The following is a 17,846-nucleotide window of genomic DNA, read 5'->3' as shown; positions in this document are numbered from 1 at the left end:
ACGCATAGTATTCACAAACAGTGAGACTCGGAGCATTGACCGATTATAGAATCTCCGAGCACGCTAGGGTTGCTAGAGTTACGACTGCGATTCGTGTTCGAAATGTTGCACAAGGGTTGTCCTAGCGCAATCTATCCTATGTTTACCGTGGTCTTTCCTATGTTTTAGAAATAATTTCTATTAGCGATTATTTCTTATCCAAAGCATTGTCGCTCGAAGGAAACGCTAATATATAAATGAATGCATAGTAACCTGTATGCATATGCATGAACTTCTCGTTTTCTTATCGATATGAAGACGTCGAAAAATGAACTTTGTAAGTTTAATGTTTTTTTTTATTAGTTACCTTTATTTATAAGTTGAATTTGTATGTACTAGTATTATAAAGAGGTAAGATTTTTTTGTATTAGGTACCTAGTTCGTTTGCTTAGGCTCCGAAACTACTGGACCTATTTTCCATTTTTACACCAATAAGCTAAATTATCTATACTTATAAAACTGTATATAGTATATACTATAAAATTATGTGATTGTTATTTCATATTTTTGATTTCAATTGTACCTTTCTGCTTTACTGAGTGCATATTAAGTATCTAATAAAAATCCATTGATAATTTTGTTTTATAATATTCGCAATGGAAATAAAGAGGCTATAATGTGGCTAATATTTGCAATCAGAGTAATTTAATATGAACATAATAATTTAGATTCAGTAAAGGAATAAAAATGATTTAGACAAATTATATTGCAATGCCCCGGCGGGTGTCATGTAATCTCTTATGTATCTCTCATGAAACAATTAATAAACAATAATAATAACTAATCAATTTATCTCGGAGGTGTAATGGAGTGATGTGGGAGTCCATGACAACGGCGGCGGCGGAGCCGACAGCGCGTTGCTAAGCGGAGCGGCGGCGGGTCGCAGCGGGCCGGCGCGCGCGGCGTCGGCGACGGCGCGGAGGCCGCCACGTCGCGCCGAGAGGCCCCCGCGCCCCGGCGGAGGGACGAGGGAGAGAGCCGCTCGCAACTCGGTACCTCAGTACTCTTCGCGGCTTCGTTCTAGGTGCCGGTGAATCGCCGCCTCCCACTGTCCCGCCGTCAGTGACCGACCTCTGGAACCCGACCGTTTATGACATTCGACAACCCCGCCCAGTGCATTTTTCCGAGTTGCATTTCGATCGGTGCGAAGAGTGCGTCGGCGGTGACCGATCGGTGACTCCTCCCGCGTTTATTTATGTTGTCGTTTTGGTGTGGTGAATATTTGTGCCGTACGGACGATAACCGGATTATCTGTGCGCCCGAGTTAGTGGATATTTTTACCGATTGACGGCTTTTCCTCGAAGGTGAGTAAATTTCTCTACTTGGCTAATGTGACCGGTGTAGTTAGTGTACACGGGATGCCGTGTCGCTGACGACGTGGCGCACGTCACGTCGATACGCTCTGGATCATCGAGACCACGGTGCCCGGTCGGAACCCGAAGTAGCCGCTATCGCTATCTTACAGCAGACCACTGCATTGAATTGAATATCCTTTGACTAGTTCCTTGTTGCGTGGCGTAGTTTTAAATTACCTTTAATAAGCGCTATGACGTCATGCACTAACAGGACGTGATTCTTGGAAAGCAAAAGATATGCGAGTGGTTTTGCCGGAACGCCTGCTATTTAGATTCTTGTTAGAATGCCCTATCCCACTATTCCATATGGTGGACGGAAACGAATGGATAGAAACACGGACGAGAGCGGTGGTTGGCGCGGGGAGGTGCGCCGTGCGCGGCCGGTCCAGCGACCGCATTCCATATGGAATGCCGGACTATACGATACGCAATGTCAGTGTAGCTCTTTCTTAGTTTGTTCATAGTACTTCTAGTACCCACTATTGAATATTTACCACTTCGTAGGTATTTTCAGTGGGACAGATGCGTTGAATACTGAAGCTACCTCGGAAGCTATATCGCACTGGTAGTTTAATTTAGGTGTTGACCAACCAGACGGCGCAGGCCTCTTTCTTTATTCTAACTACGCCTACGCAGAACCTACGCTATATTTTATTAATAGCTATCACCAATTAGATTGATTTTATAATGAACGTAGAACCCTAGTTAGACAGCTACGGACTTTCTTTGCATTCTTCATGTACCTACCTACCTATCGACTCAAGTAGCGATATCAATAAGTAGGTACCTACCTATTCTTCGGTAAAAAAAACACTGTCAGTGTTTTGATGAAACTTTTGCTTTCTATAGGCTGCCCGCACGTAGTGAATATTATACGCAATATGCAGAATATTGTCAGTAATATTGTAGTGCGTGCCATACATTTTTTGTCGAGGGTAAGATATTGAAAAGGAAGGAGCTTTTTATTAACTACCTCGAATTCTCATACTCCATTCTGCGCATGTCACCGATACCTACTGTAATTGTCACTTACACCAATTGTTGTTTATTGTAGGTGCAGTAGGCTACCTTACATTATTTACATTATCCGTTGAACTGAGACTATACCTATCCAAGCTGTTTGGTGCTACTTGACACTAATCAAAGAGAATACAATCAATTTTCTACTATAGCGTTTGTCAAACCAATAAGTTATAATCCTAAGTAATATTATAAATGCGAAAGTGTGTTTGTCGTGCCTTTATATCCTTACTACTACTAGGTACAACCAATGAACTTGATTTTTGGCAGAGTTAGTTTAAAGGGCGGAGAGTAACATAGTACCTATTTATCCCACAGGATTTGTAAAAAACCATAATAAACTGGGACGAAGAATGGTTGGTATCAGCTAGAAAGTAAAAAAAAATGCTTAATTGTTTCATTAGCTTTGTGTTTACTGGGACATTACATATTCAAGTTCATCATTTCATTGTAAGGCTTTCTTATTGTAGGTCGAGGTTCCTATGTAAGTTTGTCTACAAATTTAAACTGCTCTTTTGTAAAGTTATAAAATTCCTTATCCCACCTTTTTGATAAGACATGGCGAATAATCATAATATAATAGGTACCTACCTATATAAATTAAAAAATTTAGGAAACCCCCGACCTTTCGTATTTACCCGAAATTGAGGGAGTTTTTTGAGGTGGTGGACAAGTTTTTGTAGTCAAGCCCCTCATTTGATACCCATTGAGGCAGTTCTGAAAAAAATATGTAATCCGTCATTTACTGGTGAGGTGGCCACCTTGAACCTATTTTTATCACACATAGCTAAAACACTCCCGAATAATCCACCTTTCAAAAAAGAAAACAAATTCAAAATCATTCGGAAAATACTATGCCACATACAACACTACACACGTGAAACTTGTAACACCCTGTCGTTTTTGCGTCTGGAGTTAAAAATTCTTGAGATGATCGAGATACCGCTATTTAATAATTCAATCTGCAGTTTTCATTACATATTTTTATAATTTGTCTATTAGACAGTATTAGTCGTTATTTTGTATGTAATTAAAAAATACCAATATCGAAACGCGGTTACCAATGTAACTATTAAAAGTAGCAGCTAAATAGCTATAAAAGATAATGGAAGAATATTTATTAAACCACTTTATCTCGCGCTCGTTTTCCTTCCACCAATGTTGCTTTAGATCTCGTAACAAAGCACGAGAGTATGTGTGTTAGATAGTGCGTGCCATATTTCGACACTTGTCCCTCACTTGTTCCGCCATGTGCCCTACTATTACTTACCTACCTACAAATAATTTCAAGCGCGTTGGTGATTTTCCATTTAGCCAATATTATCTAGGTTTTAAGGAACACACGTAATTCTTACGTAGGAACTTGGAGTAGGAAATTTGAATTACAAGGTGTCTAGGTAAGAATTTCATCAGATTATTTTATTAAAAAAAAAAAAAGTGTAGACCAAACGCTCGGGGCCGGATTCCCGTAGGCCCGGTTAATATCAGTACTTATTAAAAAAAAAATTATCTAGGAGTCTTCACTTGTAGAACCGAAGCTCGGGACCGGATTCCCGTGGGGCGGTTATTTCCAGTATTATAGTGACTATGCCAAGTTATGTTATATTTTATTGAAATGTTATTAGATCGTGCTTTAAATTTACTATTCTTAGATTTCGAACGTCATTCAAGTTTGGAGACAGGACAAAATTTTTAATTCTGCCATTATTTTGAATCGGTCCTAAGGACACGTGTCTTCCGCAAGTACTTGACACTGGTTGTCTGAACACTATTGACTAACTACAACACTAATGTTGGTATTTCTGCCTCCCCATTCTTACTCCTTTGCCACCCCCTTATCGTTTGAGTATATAAATGAACGATCCATAATGTATTGCCGTTTTGTCTTATCCAGAAATAGATTGTTTTTGCAGAACTTCGTCCCACTCAATGTTTCCTCTCGCTTTGTGTCTAATATAAAATACCGTGTCTCATTCCATTTTATTCGACCCGCTCTAATAACTTGCCTGTGTAGGCGTTGTGCCTTAATTTAATCTCCAGATTAAAACAATATCCAGATCTATTTAAAGAAATAAAATTGAAGTGATTTCGAATAAACTAGAGTAGGTATAAACTGAGCTTAACTCAGGTGATTACTTAACGGCGGCATAACCCTAAACAAACATTTCTAAACTTTTCGTCTGCCTGTCTGTCAGTCTGGACAGGCTAATATGATACGGATTTTTGCGGGACTCATGTACAGAATTATACAGGGAGTAACACAAGCTATTCTTTTCGGAAAACTCTCCTTAGAGAGATCGAAATGGAGTTCAGAGAATGCATAAGAGTCCGAGGGTTTTTAAAGTATGTATAAAGGGAGATAGCTTCGTGTTTATGAAACATCTAAGGGTCTCCTAAGCTAGAGTTTCTGTATAGTCCACCACCTAAATGAGTGAAACGGTTAGAAGATGAGAATTTGTATACATATAAAGTTAAACCATTAAGCTCTGCAGATTGATTAATCTTAAGCAGAAGACCCTTGAAAAAGTTATACAATAATATTTCTCTCAAGAATATACACAGAAGTATTAATTCAATTTTTCCAGATTATTGTTTTCTATGCAGTTTGCACAGACTGTATACAAAATGATTTGATTTCAAAAACTCTGCACACGTTACTGGGTTAGTAAGGTACCTATTATTATCTATCGTGTTTGTAGTTACATGTTTAAGTATATATCGCATAGAGTCCGGGTGTCAGGTCAAATTTACACAATCATGCCGACCTTTAATCTCATTTCAGTTGGCTTATTAGATTTCTTAATTCTTGGTACTATTGTTATTGATAGGCCCCCAATATCATATTGTGTTTAATTTGCTATATGAGCGACCACCCGTACAGCTCCGAATCTAAGATTTCTCTGTGCTGGGGCAAAACTTGACACTGGTGCTGACTGCAGATTCTGTTGAACATAAATCTATAAAGTAAACTAAATTAACAGGTCTTTAAGTAGTGCTGTCCAGTGTCCTTTTCACACCTATTCCCACGGATAATGACAATATTTGTATTCTGCTAAAAATTAGCCCTTGAATGCAGTGGCTTGCACATCATACATGCACAAAGCAGTGACTATCTTAAAATTGATATTTAATTGATATGATATTGATATAACTCTCATAGGAGGAGGATTTTTAGAGTTTTATGTAATTTTCCTACTTTATGCATACCCTGGTAAGAAAACCAGTGCACGCTACTGCTTGAATGCAGCCTTGGTGGTAAGTGATGAAGCAGTCTAAGATGGCAGTTGGCTTGCCATAATATAATAAACCTATATAGGGTAATTAGTTTCTCCGTGAAATCGAACGCTAAATTGGACGCTTGGGGTACATCTCTGCCGGCAGGATGGTAGACTCGGTCCAAGCCAACCAGCTTTGAGATAAATCAGAAATTATTAAAACTCCTGCTTAAAAGACTATAGCGTTCGCCACTGCGCTAATGAGTTCGGCTAGAGTTGTATACAACTAAATTGACACCATTGTCCGCACCCTACGTCTCAACTACAAATTAGGTACCTAACGGAACCAAATAACTAACAAAGTAGAATGATTATTGATATACATGATCTGCCAGCACTAATGTGTTGGTTTCGTGACGGCAGATCATTGAATACCTTTACATACTAACGAATGTGTTGGGACGTTATCTATATATAAAGGTACTTACATAAATAATTACTGATTACCATCTATCTCTGACGGTTATACTGACTGATTACTGATTGATGATTCTGCTATAGTCGAAAAAGCGGCATAACTTTCTCTGATTAAAATAACACTTCAAGGTTAATTACTATTATGGTTATCAACAACAACAACAACAACCGTTCTGTATTAGATATCACTTATATAACGTACCCGGTGAATCATTAAGTTCATCCGCTCAAATAGTTTGCAATACACCCAAACACTAGTTACTTCTTATTCCTACTACCTCAGATGTTTATTTTCTAACACTACCGGGTGCCCCTGGTTGCGCACGAACCAGGAATCACTGCTGCGCTTTTATCCGGATTCACCTCTATCCTCCATTGGTGGAACCAAGCACCAAGCCACCCGATGTCTTTTTGGAGGAGGGATATGATGTGACGTATGGTTCGGTTATGGTATAAATAGAAGGCGGTGTAATTCGCAAATTTTCGAGCTCCACGTAGGGGATGTCGTTTGTGAAAAGCGCGTATTGAGGGGTGATAGAATAAAGCCCTGAGGGACACTTGTTCGTTTGGGCCTGGTAGATGACACAGTTTCCATCTAAACGGTAACGAAAGGTGCGATCGCCCAGATAATCTCTTAGCAGGTGCAAGATTCTACCCTGGATGCCCTGGGAGAGAAGCTTATATATAAAACCCGCATGCTAAACCTTATTGAAGACTTTGGCTACGTCGAAAAAAACTGCTCCTGTGAGCAGGTGTTTTTTTTTCAAAGAGACAGTTGGATATGTGCTCCGTGAGGCGGTGCACTTCGTGGACGCTCGATTGTTTGGCTCGAATGCCAAACTGCCGTCGTTAAGAAGCTTTTTTGCTTCTATAAATGCACTGCCACGCATTGTCAGTAACAAATGTGAAATTTTACTGTTGTTGCAGATGATACTTTCTTATTACATTTTAAAGACTGACAGAAGTAAAGACAATTCGGACAAAATCTTCTTCAACAATGTTCTTTGGTAGGTATATATATCATCAATAACTTTAACAGTCCGCTGCTGGACTCAGGCGTCTCTCAACGGTAGGGTTTGCCCATAATTATCACGTTCGCTAGGTAGACGTGTTAGTGATCGTAGTACATTGTAGTAGCAGTAGAGAGGAAGCTGCTGCCAGTTTGCCAGTTTTCTGTTTGTACGACACCCGCGGTCGAAGGATATTCTGCCCGTTAGGATGGCAAGGACATTTAAGACTTTAAAACATTGTACCTACCTAATAGCTATGTAAAAAAAACTGATCGTTTCGCAATATGAAAATCATAGGAATAGGAGCCTACTTGGTAGTTAGTAACGGTTTTGTCGTGTTTGCAGAAGCGTCATTGTGCGTGTGTGCGTACGCCGCTGTACACGCACGCACACAACCACTGCTGCGGTGCGGCCGTTGAACCGAATATCCGAGGAATTTCTCCACCTCGTCATTACCTACGTTAGAAAAAAACAAACGCAGGGGATGGCGTTGCATGGTGCTTTAGTTTTATAAATTGGTAGGTAGGTTCGCAGTTCGGTTTGCTCGCGACTTCGTCCACGGTACTTTGGTATTTTAAAAATCCCTCTGGTAGCAGTATGTAGGTACCCTTTATTTTTTCCTGTGAGGAAAAATATTTTTTATTATATATTATTATTTCTACTCTATCTGTGCAAAATTTCACCAAGTTAAGTGGTCAACGAATGCAATTTTTTTAAATCCCACAACCATCTCCAGGATACAAGGCTGCATGTACACCTTGGTTCACATTAAGATCCGGTCAACGCTTGAGGTGAACATAGGTAACAAACAGGCTCTCGCATTTTAAATGTTAGTATGGATTGGTCTAAGCATATCAAGTATGATCCATAAGTCTAGTATGATTTAGTACAGATAAACTAAATCCAACCGGATCAGATCTGAAATCTTTCTAAACTCTTCGAACCTATGAGTTGACGACTACGACTACGTTTGTACTTCTGTAGGTTTCAGGATAATAATCTGATTGGTGGCAGCAAAACTTTGCGTTCTTATCCACTAAGAGACTTCGAATATTATTAAATATTAGTCGATTCGAAAACTACCTAGGTACTCTGAGTTATTTGTGAAAGAGAAAAATAGGTTGATTGGTGGCTCATAATTCTGTTTGCTCTGATTGCAAATAATATTACATTTATCTCCGCGTTTATTTACTTGGTTTATCAATACTTACGGGATATTACTGAGATTAAAACTATATAACTAGGTAGGCCTACTTAACACTAATTAAGTTTGTACCCATTTAGATTACAGTTTATTAGTTCAGGAGGGCCCCAACAAATAATCCATAGGTACTTAATATTATTAAGCTGAAGAGTTTGAGGAACGCGCTAATCTCAGGAACTACTAATCGAACTGATTTTATTTAAATTTCAAGAGTCCGCGGCGCGGCGTGGCGACGCAAAAATCGTGTATGACGAAATTGTTACCCTTTACAAGTTCTAAATATATTTTAAGGTCTACTCAATGTAATCTTTTTTTTATGGTAGTCAAATTTGTTCTAAAATAATGCATTATTTCCGAAGGTGTTTTTAAAACTTTATGAAGTCCATAACCAAATAAATAGTCGCGGTTAACCGGCATGCTAATATTATACATGCGAAAATGTGTTTGTTTGTGTGTCATTACTTTACTCCCTAACTAAGCAACCGATAGACTTGAAGTTTAACATACATTTAGTTGAAAGGACGGAGAGTAATATAGGATACTTTTTATGCCAGGTAAACTAACGATTGACACGGGATTTGTAAAAAAAAAAAATAAACGCGGTCGAAGAAAGCGGGGAGCAGCCAGTTATTAAATAAACATAAAGTGCGTTATCGACACTGGTTATCGTAAGCTCACAAAACTATTTGCTAATAGATATAATTCCTTTATCTTCCACTCACAGTCCAGATTCTAGCACTTTTGCATCACTACCTCGCTGGTATTTTACTAATAAAAGATTGCATCACCCGCGTTCACTTCGAGTGTTTCGACACTATGCATAGATTGCACAATGCATTAACAACATCCGGTTGGAAATGCTAAATTGACATTCAGCATTTTTGACGGTCTCTGACAATGGTACCTACCATTTAATATGTGAGTGGTGTGAATGGTATAGGTATTCGGTAGGTACTTTGTATACATTTACACTTATTTTATAAATTAGTGATTACTCGGTTATCACTAATTTATAATTTATCAGTTTCCCATTGCTGGGCAAATGTTGGCTCCATTTGTAAAAGTTTGCAAGCAAAACTCCTACCTTTCTAGGTATTTCATGTGAAAAAGATTAAATTGGTATTCTATGCCTTATTTACCTACTTAAAAGGTAGCCCGAGGCATGTAGTTAGAAAGGCAGGTCACGAACTTAGAAAACTATGGAGCTAGGTAGTTATTATGTAGGTAAGGTAAAAAAAAATCATTCTTATTTTTATTTTTCTGTGGTAAGGATACAATAAAATTATTAATTCATAAAGCATCTTTTTTAATGAATAAAAAAAATAACAAGACTGGTACAACTACATACTTTAAACACAATATGTGTCTTTGCAATTTGCATAGGTAATAGGACTGCTATTTCAAATTTTACAAAGGAATTGATTTAGAAAAGCAAGTTATATTATAATAATTATTGTGCTGTGCTGTAAACGTCGATACTTTCTTCTTTAAAATAGATTAGACAATCATAAGGTAATAGAAAGCACTTTTGATGAGCTTTGCGTGTGCAGATAAAAACTTTTGTTGAAATTTTAAGGTTTGTTGAAAAGGTTTTTCACATTATATAGAGGTAAAAAATAATGAGACGCAAACATGCGTAAAAGAGTGGCCAGCCCCAGTAACATCCCTTAGTATGTATGAACTCAAATTTCCTCTGAGACAATTTAACCTCATTGTCTTAGGATTTATAGTATTACGAAATAAGTGTCATACAAATAGTTTCATTTTATTAACAATTTAACGTGTAAAACTCGAATTTAATAACGCATGAATGGTAATCTATCTAAACTGAAATCTAACTAGACTGTCTTAAAGATTTTCCAGGTTGGAATCGTGGAGCGTTTTCGAATATCGGAACTCCGTGTCTATTGCATTGACTCGCAAATTCCGTATCTACTAGGTACAGATGTCTTAAACTTTATGTTTCAGCTGTAAAACGAGAAAGCTATGTTCAATTTTACTTTGAAGCCACACTGTTTCGATATTCGAAAACGACTCTACGATTGCAAGTATCGAAATACTATAACTTCAAAGTAAAGTGAACCTTATTCCACTCAGTTTAGAATCGCAAATTCATATTCTAAAACGATTCCGGCAAGAGCGCAGATTATAGTAGTATTCTAAATGAGAAACATAATTTATATTTTTACGATTTTTAGTGTGCATTACACTGGAAAACTACTACGAGTGATGTGAGCGCACAAATTTTATAATAATCACTAATAAGGATACCTCTACCAACTGCTACTGGCAGCGTGAGCGGTAAGTATTGTGCTTGGTATTGTGGAATCGAGATAGCGCGGGCGCGGCGCGACGGGCGTACGGGCGAGAGCTCAGCGAACGGAGACCGGCGACCTTGGGCTCGCGCCTCGCCGCGGACGTTCGTTGAACGCACCTTGCTCCGCGCGCTCCACCCCCGCCGCCTCGCAACCCGTTTGCGCTACGATTATGCGTAATTTTCGTAAATTAAATTTAGAATTCTTTATAATAATAGACAACTACTACTACAGTCCTATGCGCCAATGCATTAAGCATAGGGCTGCCAGGTGGCTTATGGCGGGCAGTCCGGGAAATTACCAGAGTTGTGCAATCACAAACAAGAATCAAGAATCCTTATAATTTTTTAACTGTACAGAACTTATTGCACAACAAAGACCAAGCAAATCCTAAATATAAAACGGATTTAAGAAAACCTTACTTGGCATGCATAGTAAGCTCACTGTAATTTTAGTTTCGAAATTTTTAATTTTTCCATTTATAGCTCGATGAATGTGAAATCGTTACTAAATCAGTTTAATTACAAACTTCTTGGTAAAAAAACATAAGATACTTAAATCAAATGGGACTATTTTAATCTGTATAGTCTGTTTTAATCTTACCTAATTTACTTTAGTAGAAACGTAGAGAGTAGCTTAAGAACAGTACCTACTACAACGATTGTACAGTACTACAAAACAAAACCATATGACCCCAACAATGCCAGAGAAATCGCTCTGGCAACCCTAAATAAGCTATGCGAACGGCTTAGGGCCCTCGTTACTCTTTGACGTAGGCATAATAAAGTATGAAAAACAGTTTAAGTTACCTAGTTAAATGCCTCATATAATATTAAAATTTTATTTACGCTGATAAAAATAGTACTCGCTTCTTGAGTTAACGACGCCAACATTGCAAACTTAATTACAGCTTAACTTCATTACTTATCATTTCGTTACTACGAATTTAAAAGCACAAATGAAATGCAAGCAATGTTGCTTGGAAAATACTTACTTAAAACAGCAAACTGTTTATTGTTAACAGTAAATAGGTAGAAAAGTATAAGCATGTCATTGACCCAATGAGATTCCTAAAGGTCATAAATTTAAACCCTACATCAAAAACGAGACCCACTGAATAGACGTCGTAGTAGATATAATAGTACTTACGTAGGTAGGTACTATTATAAATCGTTCGGTTTTAAAAAAATGTTTAAAAGAATGTAGGTAAGTATAATTACACTTGCATTTTTAATAATTTTACCTATCTAACAGAATATCATAGAAAATTTCCTCAAATCTGTAAATATTAATACCAAAATGTTAAAATTAATGAGATGAAAGAGGCCGACGTTTGATACCGACTCTACTTATCTACTCATGTCCAATAACAACAGATAAGGGAACGATATTAAAGTTAGGCAAGAGTTAATCGTAGAATGTACCTATATAGAGTAAATAATTAAGAAATGTTCAATAAATAAAAACCTATCAGATGTTCAATTTTTAAATTTCAAACATATTACTGCCAGTGCCCCGTCATTCAGTGGTCTCTCCGGAACAGAATTTTTTTTTTGTGCATTCGTGCACTATCTATAATATGAGGGATATCCTTATAGTATTTTTGAGCGTGCTCCGTCCGGGTGGCCGATTTTAACACCTTTTGAAACTCTGAATCATAACTGAATACACTTACGACTATTTTTACGATGTACCCATATAACTGGCGGTACCTTCTTGTTTTATTGGCAAGCCCAGGAATCTCTGATCCTTTAATATTTGAAAATACTCTACAGATAGATTCTTTATTTGGTAGGTACGTATTATTGTAATACGCAGATACTGATACGCCTTTGTTACACAAATTTAATTGTACCTTTGTTGTTTTTGTCTCTTTTATTTATTTTTTTCTTTTGTGCGATAAAGTATTTTTGATTGATTGATTGATATTTTATGTCCGTAGTTCAAGACACAGTTCAATGACCATATATCGTCAATAGATATTGAATCACCAAAGGCTTTAGATCTCACAATACATACCGCATCTGCAGATGTACCAACTAGTCTGCCAACGTTTTGAACTGAAAATCAAGACCGGCTGACCAGTCCTAACATAAAGACGTATGGGAGCTGAATAAATTGCAAGTCGGCAGGTTTGTTGATGCTATGAAAATGACGTCGAAATAAACGTTAAGCACCTTCATACAATACCATTTTGATGTCTCGGAGCTCAATGCCAAAGGCGATTCCGATGTCAAATCCTGAGAAGGTAGTGCCTATACTATAGCTGTTGCCAATTAGTTTTCTTTATACAAAGCCCTTAATTTAACTACGACACGTATTCATCGGAAAATATGGAGATTGCAGGTCGCCACCGAAATCATTTGTTATAAGAATACTGCTCTCTGACAATCTGTCTTTATGCGAACAAACATAGCAACTCAGCACTGAAACTAATTAAAATTTGGTATTAAAATCTTTTTTGGAATTAAGCGTAAAATATATTGTAAGTTGGCATATATGAAGAGGCTGTTACTGAGGTAGGTAGGTATATTTGGTAGAATAATAGAAGAAATATTAGCAAAACAAGCGTATCGAGTGAGGTGTCTGCATTATTTTCGCACTAGTGGATGCGTGGGGCCTGAGGCCCGGCGCGAGCGTTGACCGCGCTGCCTCGCGACTCACGCTACATTATATTGATAAATAATAATCTTTAACTATACATTTGAATAGAATTAAAATGTGTGTCTAATCTCATATTATTTAAACGACGGTAATTATTGTTTAAATAATAGTAGTTATTCTTATAGGCAGACCGCAGAGGCCTATTAGAATGGCCATGTTTGGAAGGCTTCTTTATACAGGCTTCATCTCTCAGGATTTAAGGTGAATCCTGTACTTTGCTCCACTGCCGGTAATTCCGTGCTGGTAGTGGTACCTGGTAGATTTTTACAAAAGAGAGAAATAACCCCTACCTAATGTTTGTTCGGTTAAATCTGGGAATCTGGGATCCGTAGTCGAACATGCAAATATATGCCATGTCATGCCAACAACTAAAGATATGCCAATCAGAAAATGAACTTGATATTTAGTTGGTACTACAAACTTGGATAAACCAAAATTATTGAATAATTAAAGAAAATATTATTTAAAATAATTATTTAATAAAGCAATAATTCGAATGTACTTACCTTGCATACCAACTACAAAGTTTGATTTACCAAGATAATTGACTATTCGAAGAAAAGATCAAGTCAACAATGTAGGTACGCCATTACTGAGCGTTATATTCATAAACAACACAACTTACTACATCCATTTACTTGCTTAATGCAGAATTTTACGTAAGTAATCTGGGAAACCTTGTTAGTGAGCACGCTCATTACACACGACTATGCTGCATCTGACATCCTCATCAACGATTTATTGCATACAACGATAATGTATAGCCAATAAACATTGTTGAAGATTTTTATACACAGTAAATGCATCGTGGCGCTGAGCAGGATGTAGGAAGATTTTCCTCGTTGAGTTGGCGAATTGTTAAGACGACTCCGAGGCACGTTCGCAGATATAATTCGCCGTAAATGATACGCCACGACACTTGTGTACAGTACATACGTTTCATTGTTATGTTCGCTAGTCTGCAATGGATTTAGATCAGGGCCTACTGACTGCAAAATTTTAGGGCAAATAAAATTAGTCTCTATCTACTTATGACGTTAATTGCTCGATTAATTCACAAAACAGAACATAGATAGATAGATAGATAGATAAAGTCTTTATTGCACAAATTAAAAGCGAAAACAAGAAATAACAAAACAATAAAAATATATATAATAACATACTCCTTACAGAAAAGTAATTTTATGAAAATCGTTCTTAAGAAAGCTTAAAGTACGGGCTCTATTATATTGCAGAATCGCCAAAACTAGAATAGAATAGAATAGAATAGAAAAACTTTATTGCAACACAACAAAAAAAGGAAAATACAAGGAAAACAGTAATAGTACTTAGTGCTAGGGTGCAAAGGCGGCCTTATCACTAAAAGTGATCTTTTAAAGGCAACCTGAGCGTACGAAGCCGATAAAAGAGTGGAAAATGGATGGTGCATAAAGTAAGTTACAAGAAAAACAAAAAAAAAAAAGAAATGTAATATAAACTTACATGAACATACATACTACATTTACATATTAACTACACAAATACCAACATAAATTTATATATACTATGATAGATATATGTGATATATATTTATGCTATTATAAACTTACATACTACTCAATTACATAGATAAGTAATAATTCTTTAAGCGATGTTTAAACAGGTGAATGGTTTCAGAATGACGTATTTCCCAGGGGAGCGAGTTCCACAGTGTTACAGCTTTAACAGTGAATGACTCGTTATAGCGCTGAGAGCGAGATAAGGGAATCTCAAGCTTGTTGTCATTCGCTGACCGGAGACTGACAAGATGCTGAGAGAAGGAAAAACGCTCTTTAAGGTAAAGCGGAGAGATAGGACTATATAGAAGAGAATAAAGTAAAGTAAGAATATGGATATTTCGCCTATCATTAACAGTTACCCACTTGAGTTGCTGACGGTAATGAGTAATTTGGTCAAATTTCTTAAGCCCAAAGATAAATCTTATGATTAGATTTTGGAGCCGCTCAAGTTTATTAAGAAGGTACTGGGGTATATCAGAATAACACGTGTCTGCGTAGTCCACTATAGGAAGTAAAAGAGAGTGGGCCAGACAAATTTTGGTACGAATAGGTAAAAAGTATTTCCACCTTTTAAGCCTACCAATTACAGCGTAGATCTTGCGACTAAGCTCGGATATTTGAGGACCCCACGAGAGCGTATTATCCATGATAATACCCAAGTTTTTAACAGAACTGCTGAACTCAAGTATAGCGCCATCAAAGACTACAGAAGGAAGAGACGAGAAGCTAACTTTAGAGATTTGCTGCCGGCTGCCGATTAAGATGACCTGGGATTTACTAGCATTTATAGACAACCCACTCGATTTACTCCATGAACTAATTAAGTTCAGGTCCGAATTCAAACGAGTGATAGCCCCCGATATGTCATCAACAGAGGTTGACGTATAAATCTGCAAGTCATCAGCATAGAGATGGAAAGATAGCGAAAGCAAATCTGTCAATGAGTTTATAAAAATGGAAAAAAGTAGAGGAGAAAGAACACCACCTTGTGGGACACCAGCACTGAGACTGCACCAAGAAGAACACTTACTATCAATACGTACACACTGTTTACGGTCATAGAGGTATGAAGGAAACCAATTTAAATCATTACAGGATATATTTATGGAATCAAGAATAGCCAGAAGAATTTCAAAATCTACTGTATTGAAAGCATTAGAGAAATCGAGTAATGCTAAGACTGTTACTTTTTGTTCATCCATACCGCATCTAATATCATCGCAAATTTTAACAAGGGCTGTAGTAGTACTGTACTAGATTAAATATAGTACAGATTCTATAACCACCTTCCGACATCATCAGACCAGCTCCGTGGTAAGAATCATGATGTATTGTCATCGTTGTGAAAATTGCCAAATTTAAGCTCAATTGGATGCTAGCAAGTGCCAAAAAATGGAATAGGTACTAATTTTGATTTTGATATAAAGACGATAAAGACAAAGTTGTACCTAAAAAGGGAATACTTCCTAGAGCTACAATTTACTCCCATAATTTTAAAGAATCTTTCTCGTGATATTAAGCTAAACCTTTTATATTATTATGATAAGAAAAAATTACAAGGGTACGAGGTAGGTATATCGGAACGTGGCTAGGACGTAACCTCTAAAACACCGTGGAACTTAGAGATGCGTATCCTATTAATCATTCTCATTGCCACTAGAATACCGGCCTTCGTTCCAATCTGCTCACACGCAGTTATATTCAATAAATCTTGTACAATTATACGATATGACCATTTTAACAGTCCAAATAAGTTGGCATGTGCAATAAAGCAATAAACATTTCGTAATTCACGCTAGCGTGGGTATGAAAACGCACGCACTGAGATGATATGACAATAATCATTTCAATTGGTGCCGATTCTGTGGTCCCCGGTGCAAGTTTGTTACTCGTAATGGTTATTAGTTTTAAGTTGACCGACGCTAATGATTGTCATCGAGTCAGAGGCAAGATTTTTGCGATCTCTCCAGCTTCCACCGCCACACGACACTTTCTCCACACTACACTTAACTATTTGCGAACGCAATTTACATCTTGTTACATATTATGCAGTTATAAAAACGAATGATTTGACGTGTAGCGTAAGATTTTTTTAGGATTAGCAGCTTAATTCATAAATCTGCTATATATTTGTTGTACCACCTACCAAGCACTATATAGCGATTAGGCCGCCAAATTTTACCTTTTATCTTAACGCTCTAAGGTATTTGTATTTTAGTGAATTATCCCTGTGGTGTACAGTAAAAGTATATGAATTAATCCTGCTTTAACGTGGTACTAAAGGTAGGGTAACAGCGGGGCGTAAATACAAATATTATACATAAAATGAAAATCGCTGATACTACACGACTAATACTAAATGGTATGTCAAGTCAATGCAATTCTACCTATAGTAGCTAGAGCAGCCATAGAAAATTACTGGTAAATAATCATTTATTTAATATGTTATTTTAGTCCATCCATGTTTAGTACTGTGAAAATGTAAAGAACTTGGGCATTTATCTTGACCGAACCTTAAGTTGGACGTACCATATTAATGAGATCAGCAGAAAGACATTTGCAGCTCTAGGCTCTTTGCGTCGTCTTCGGTATTTACTTCCTATACCTACCAAAATTATGCTCGCACAGACTCTACTCCTTCCCTTTCTTGACTACGCTGACGCAAGCTATGTTAACTTAACTGAAGATCAGTTAAATAAACTTGAGAGACTCCAGAATTCTAGCATTCGTTTCATATTTGGGTTGCGCAAATATGATCATATTTCTCAATTTCGGTCTCGTCTCAAGTGGTTACCTATCAGACTTCGTCGGAATTTGCACATTGTTTCTATTCTGTACTGTGTTTTGTTTCATCCTTCTACTCCTCTTTACCTGAAAGAGAGGTTTAAATTTGTAGGAGTCCCAGACGAACTTCGTTCTACGAGGAAGTTAGTCTTGAAGGTGCCTGGTCACAAATCCTCCTTCTTCAACGGATCATTTACGGTTCAGGCTATTAAATTATGGAACGCC

At 37.3% G+C, this 17,846-nt stretch overlaps 1 protein-coding gene across 1 annotated transcript in view; it reads left to right on the top strand.

Moving 5' to 3' along the window:
• The first annotated feature begins 973 nt into the window (after positions 1 to 973).
• The window catches only part of LOC120637415 (fibronectin type-III domain-containing protein 3a), an 86,492-nt gene continuing 69,619 nt past the window's right edge, over positions 974 to 17,846 (top strand). The window contains exon 1 of the mRNA XM_039909250.1: positions 974 to 1,343. The gene's annotated coding sequence lies outside the window, so the exon portion shown is untranslated. The remainder of the gene's footprint in view (positions 1,344 to 17,846) is intronic.

Source organism: Pararge aegeria, chromosome 3, assembly GCF_905163445.1.
Source record: "Pararge aegeria chromosome 3, ilParAegt1.1, whole genome shotgun sequence".
NCBI classification, from domain to species: Eukaryota; Metazoa; Arthropoda; class Insecta; order Lepidoptera; family Nymphalidae; genus Pararge; species Pararge aegeria.
Note: the sequence above shows the minus strand (reverse complement) of the source record. Positions and strands in the feature narration are given on the sequence as shown.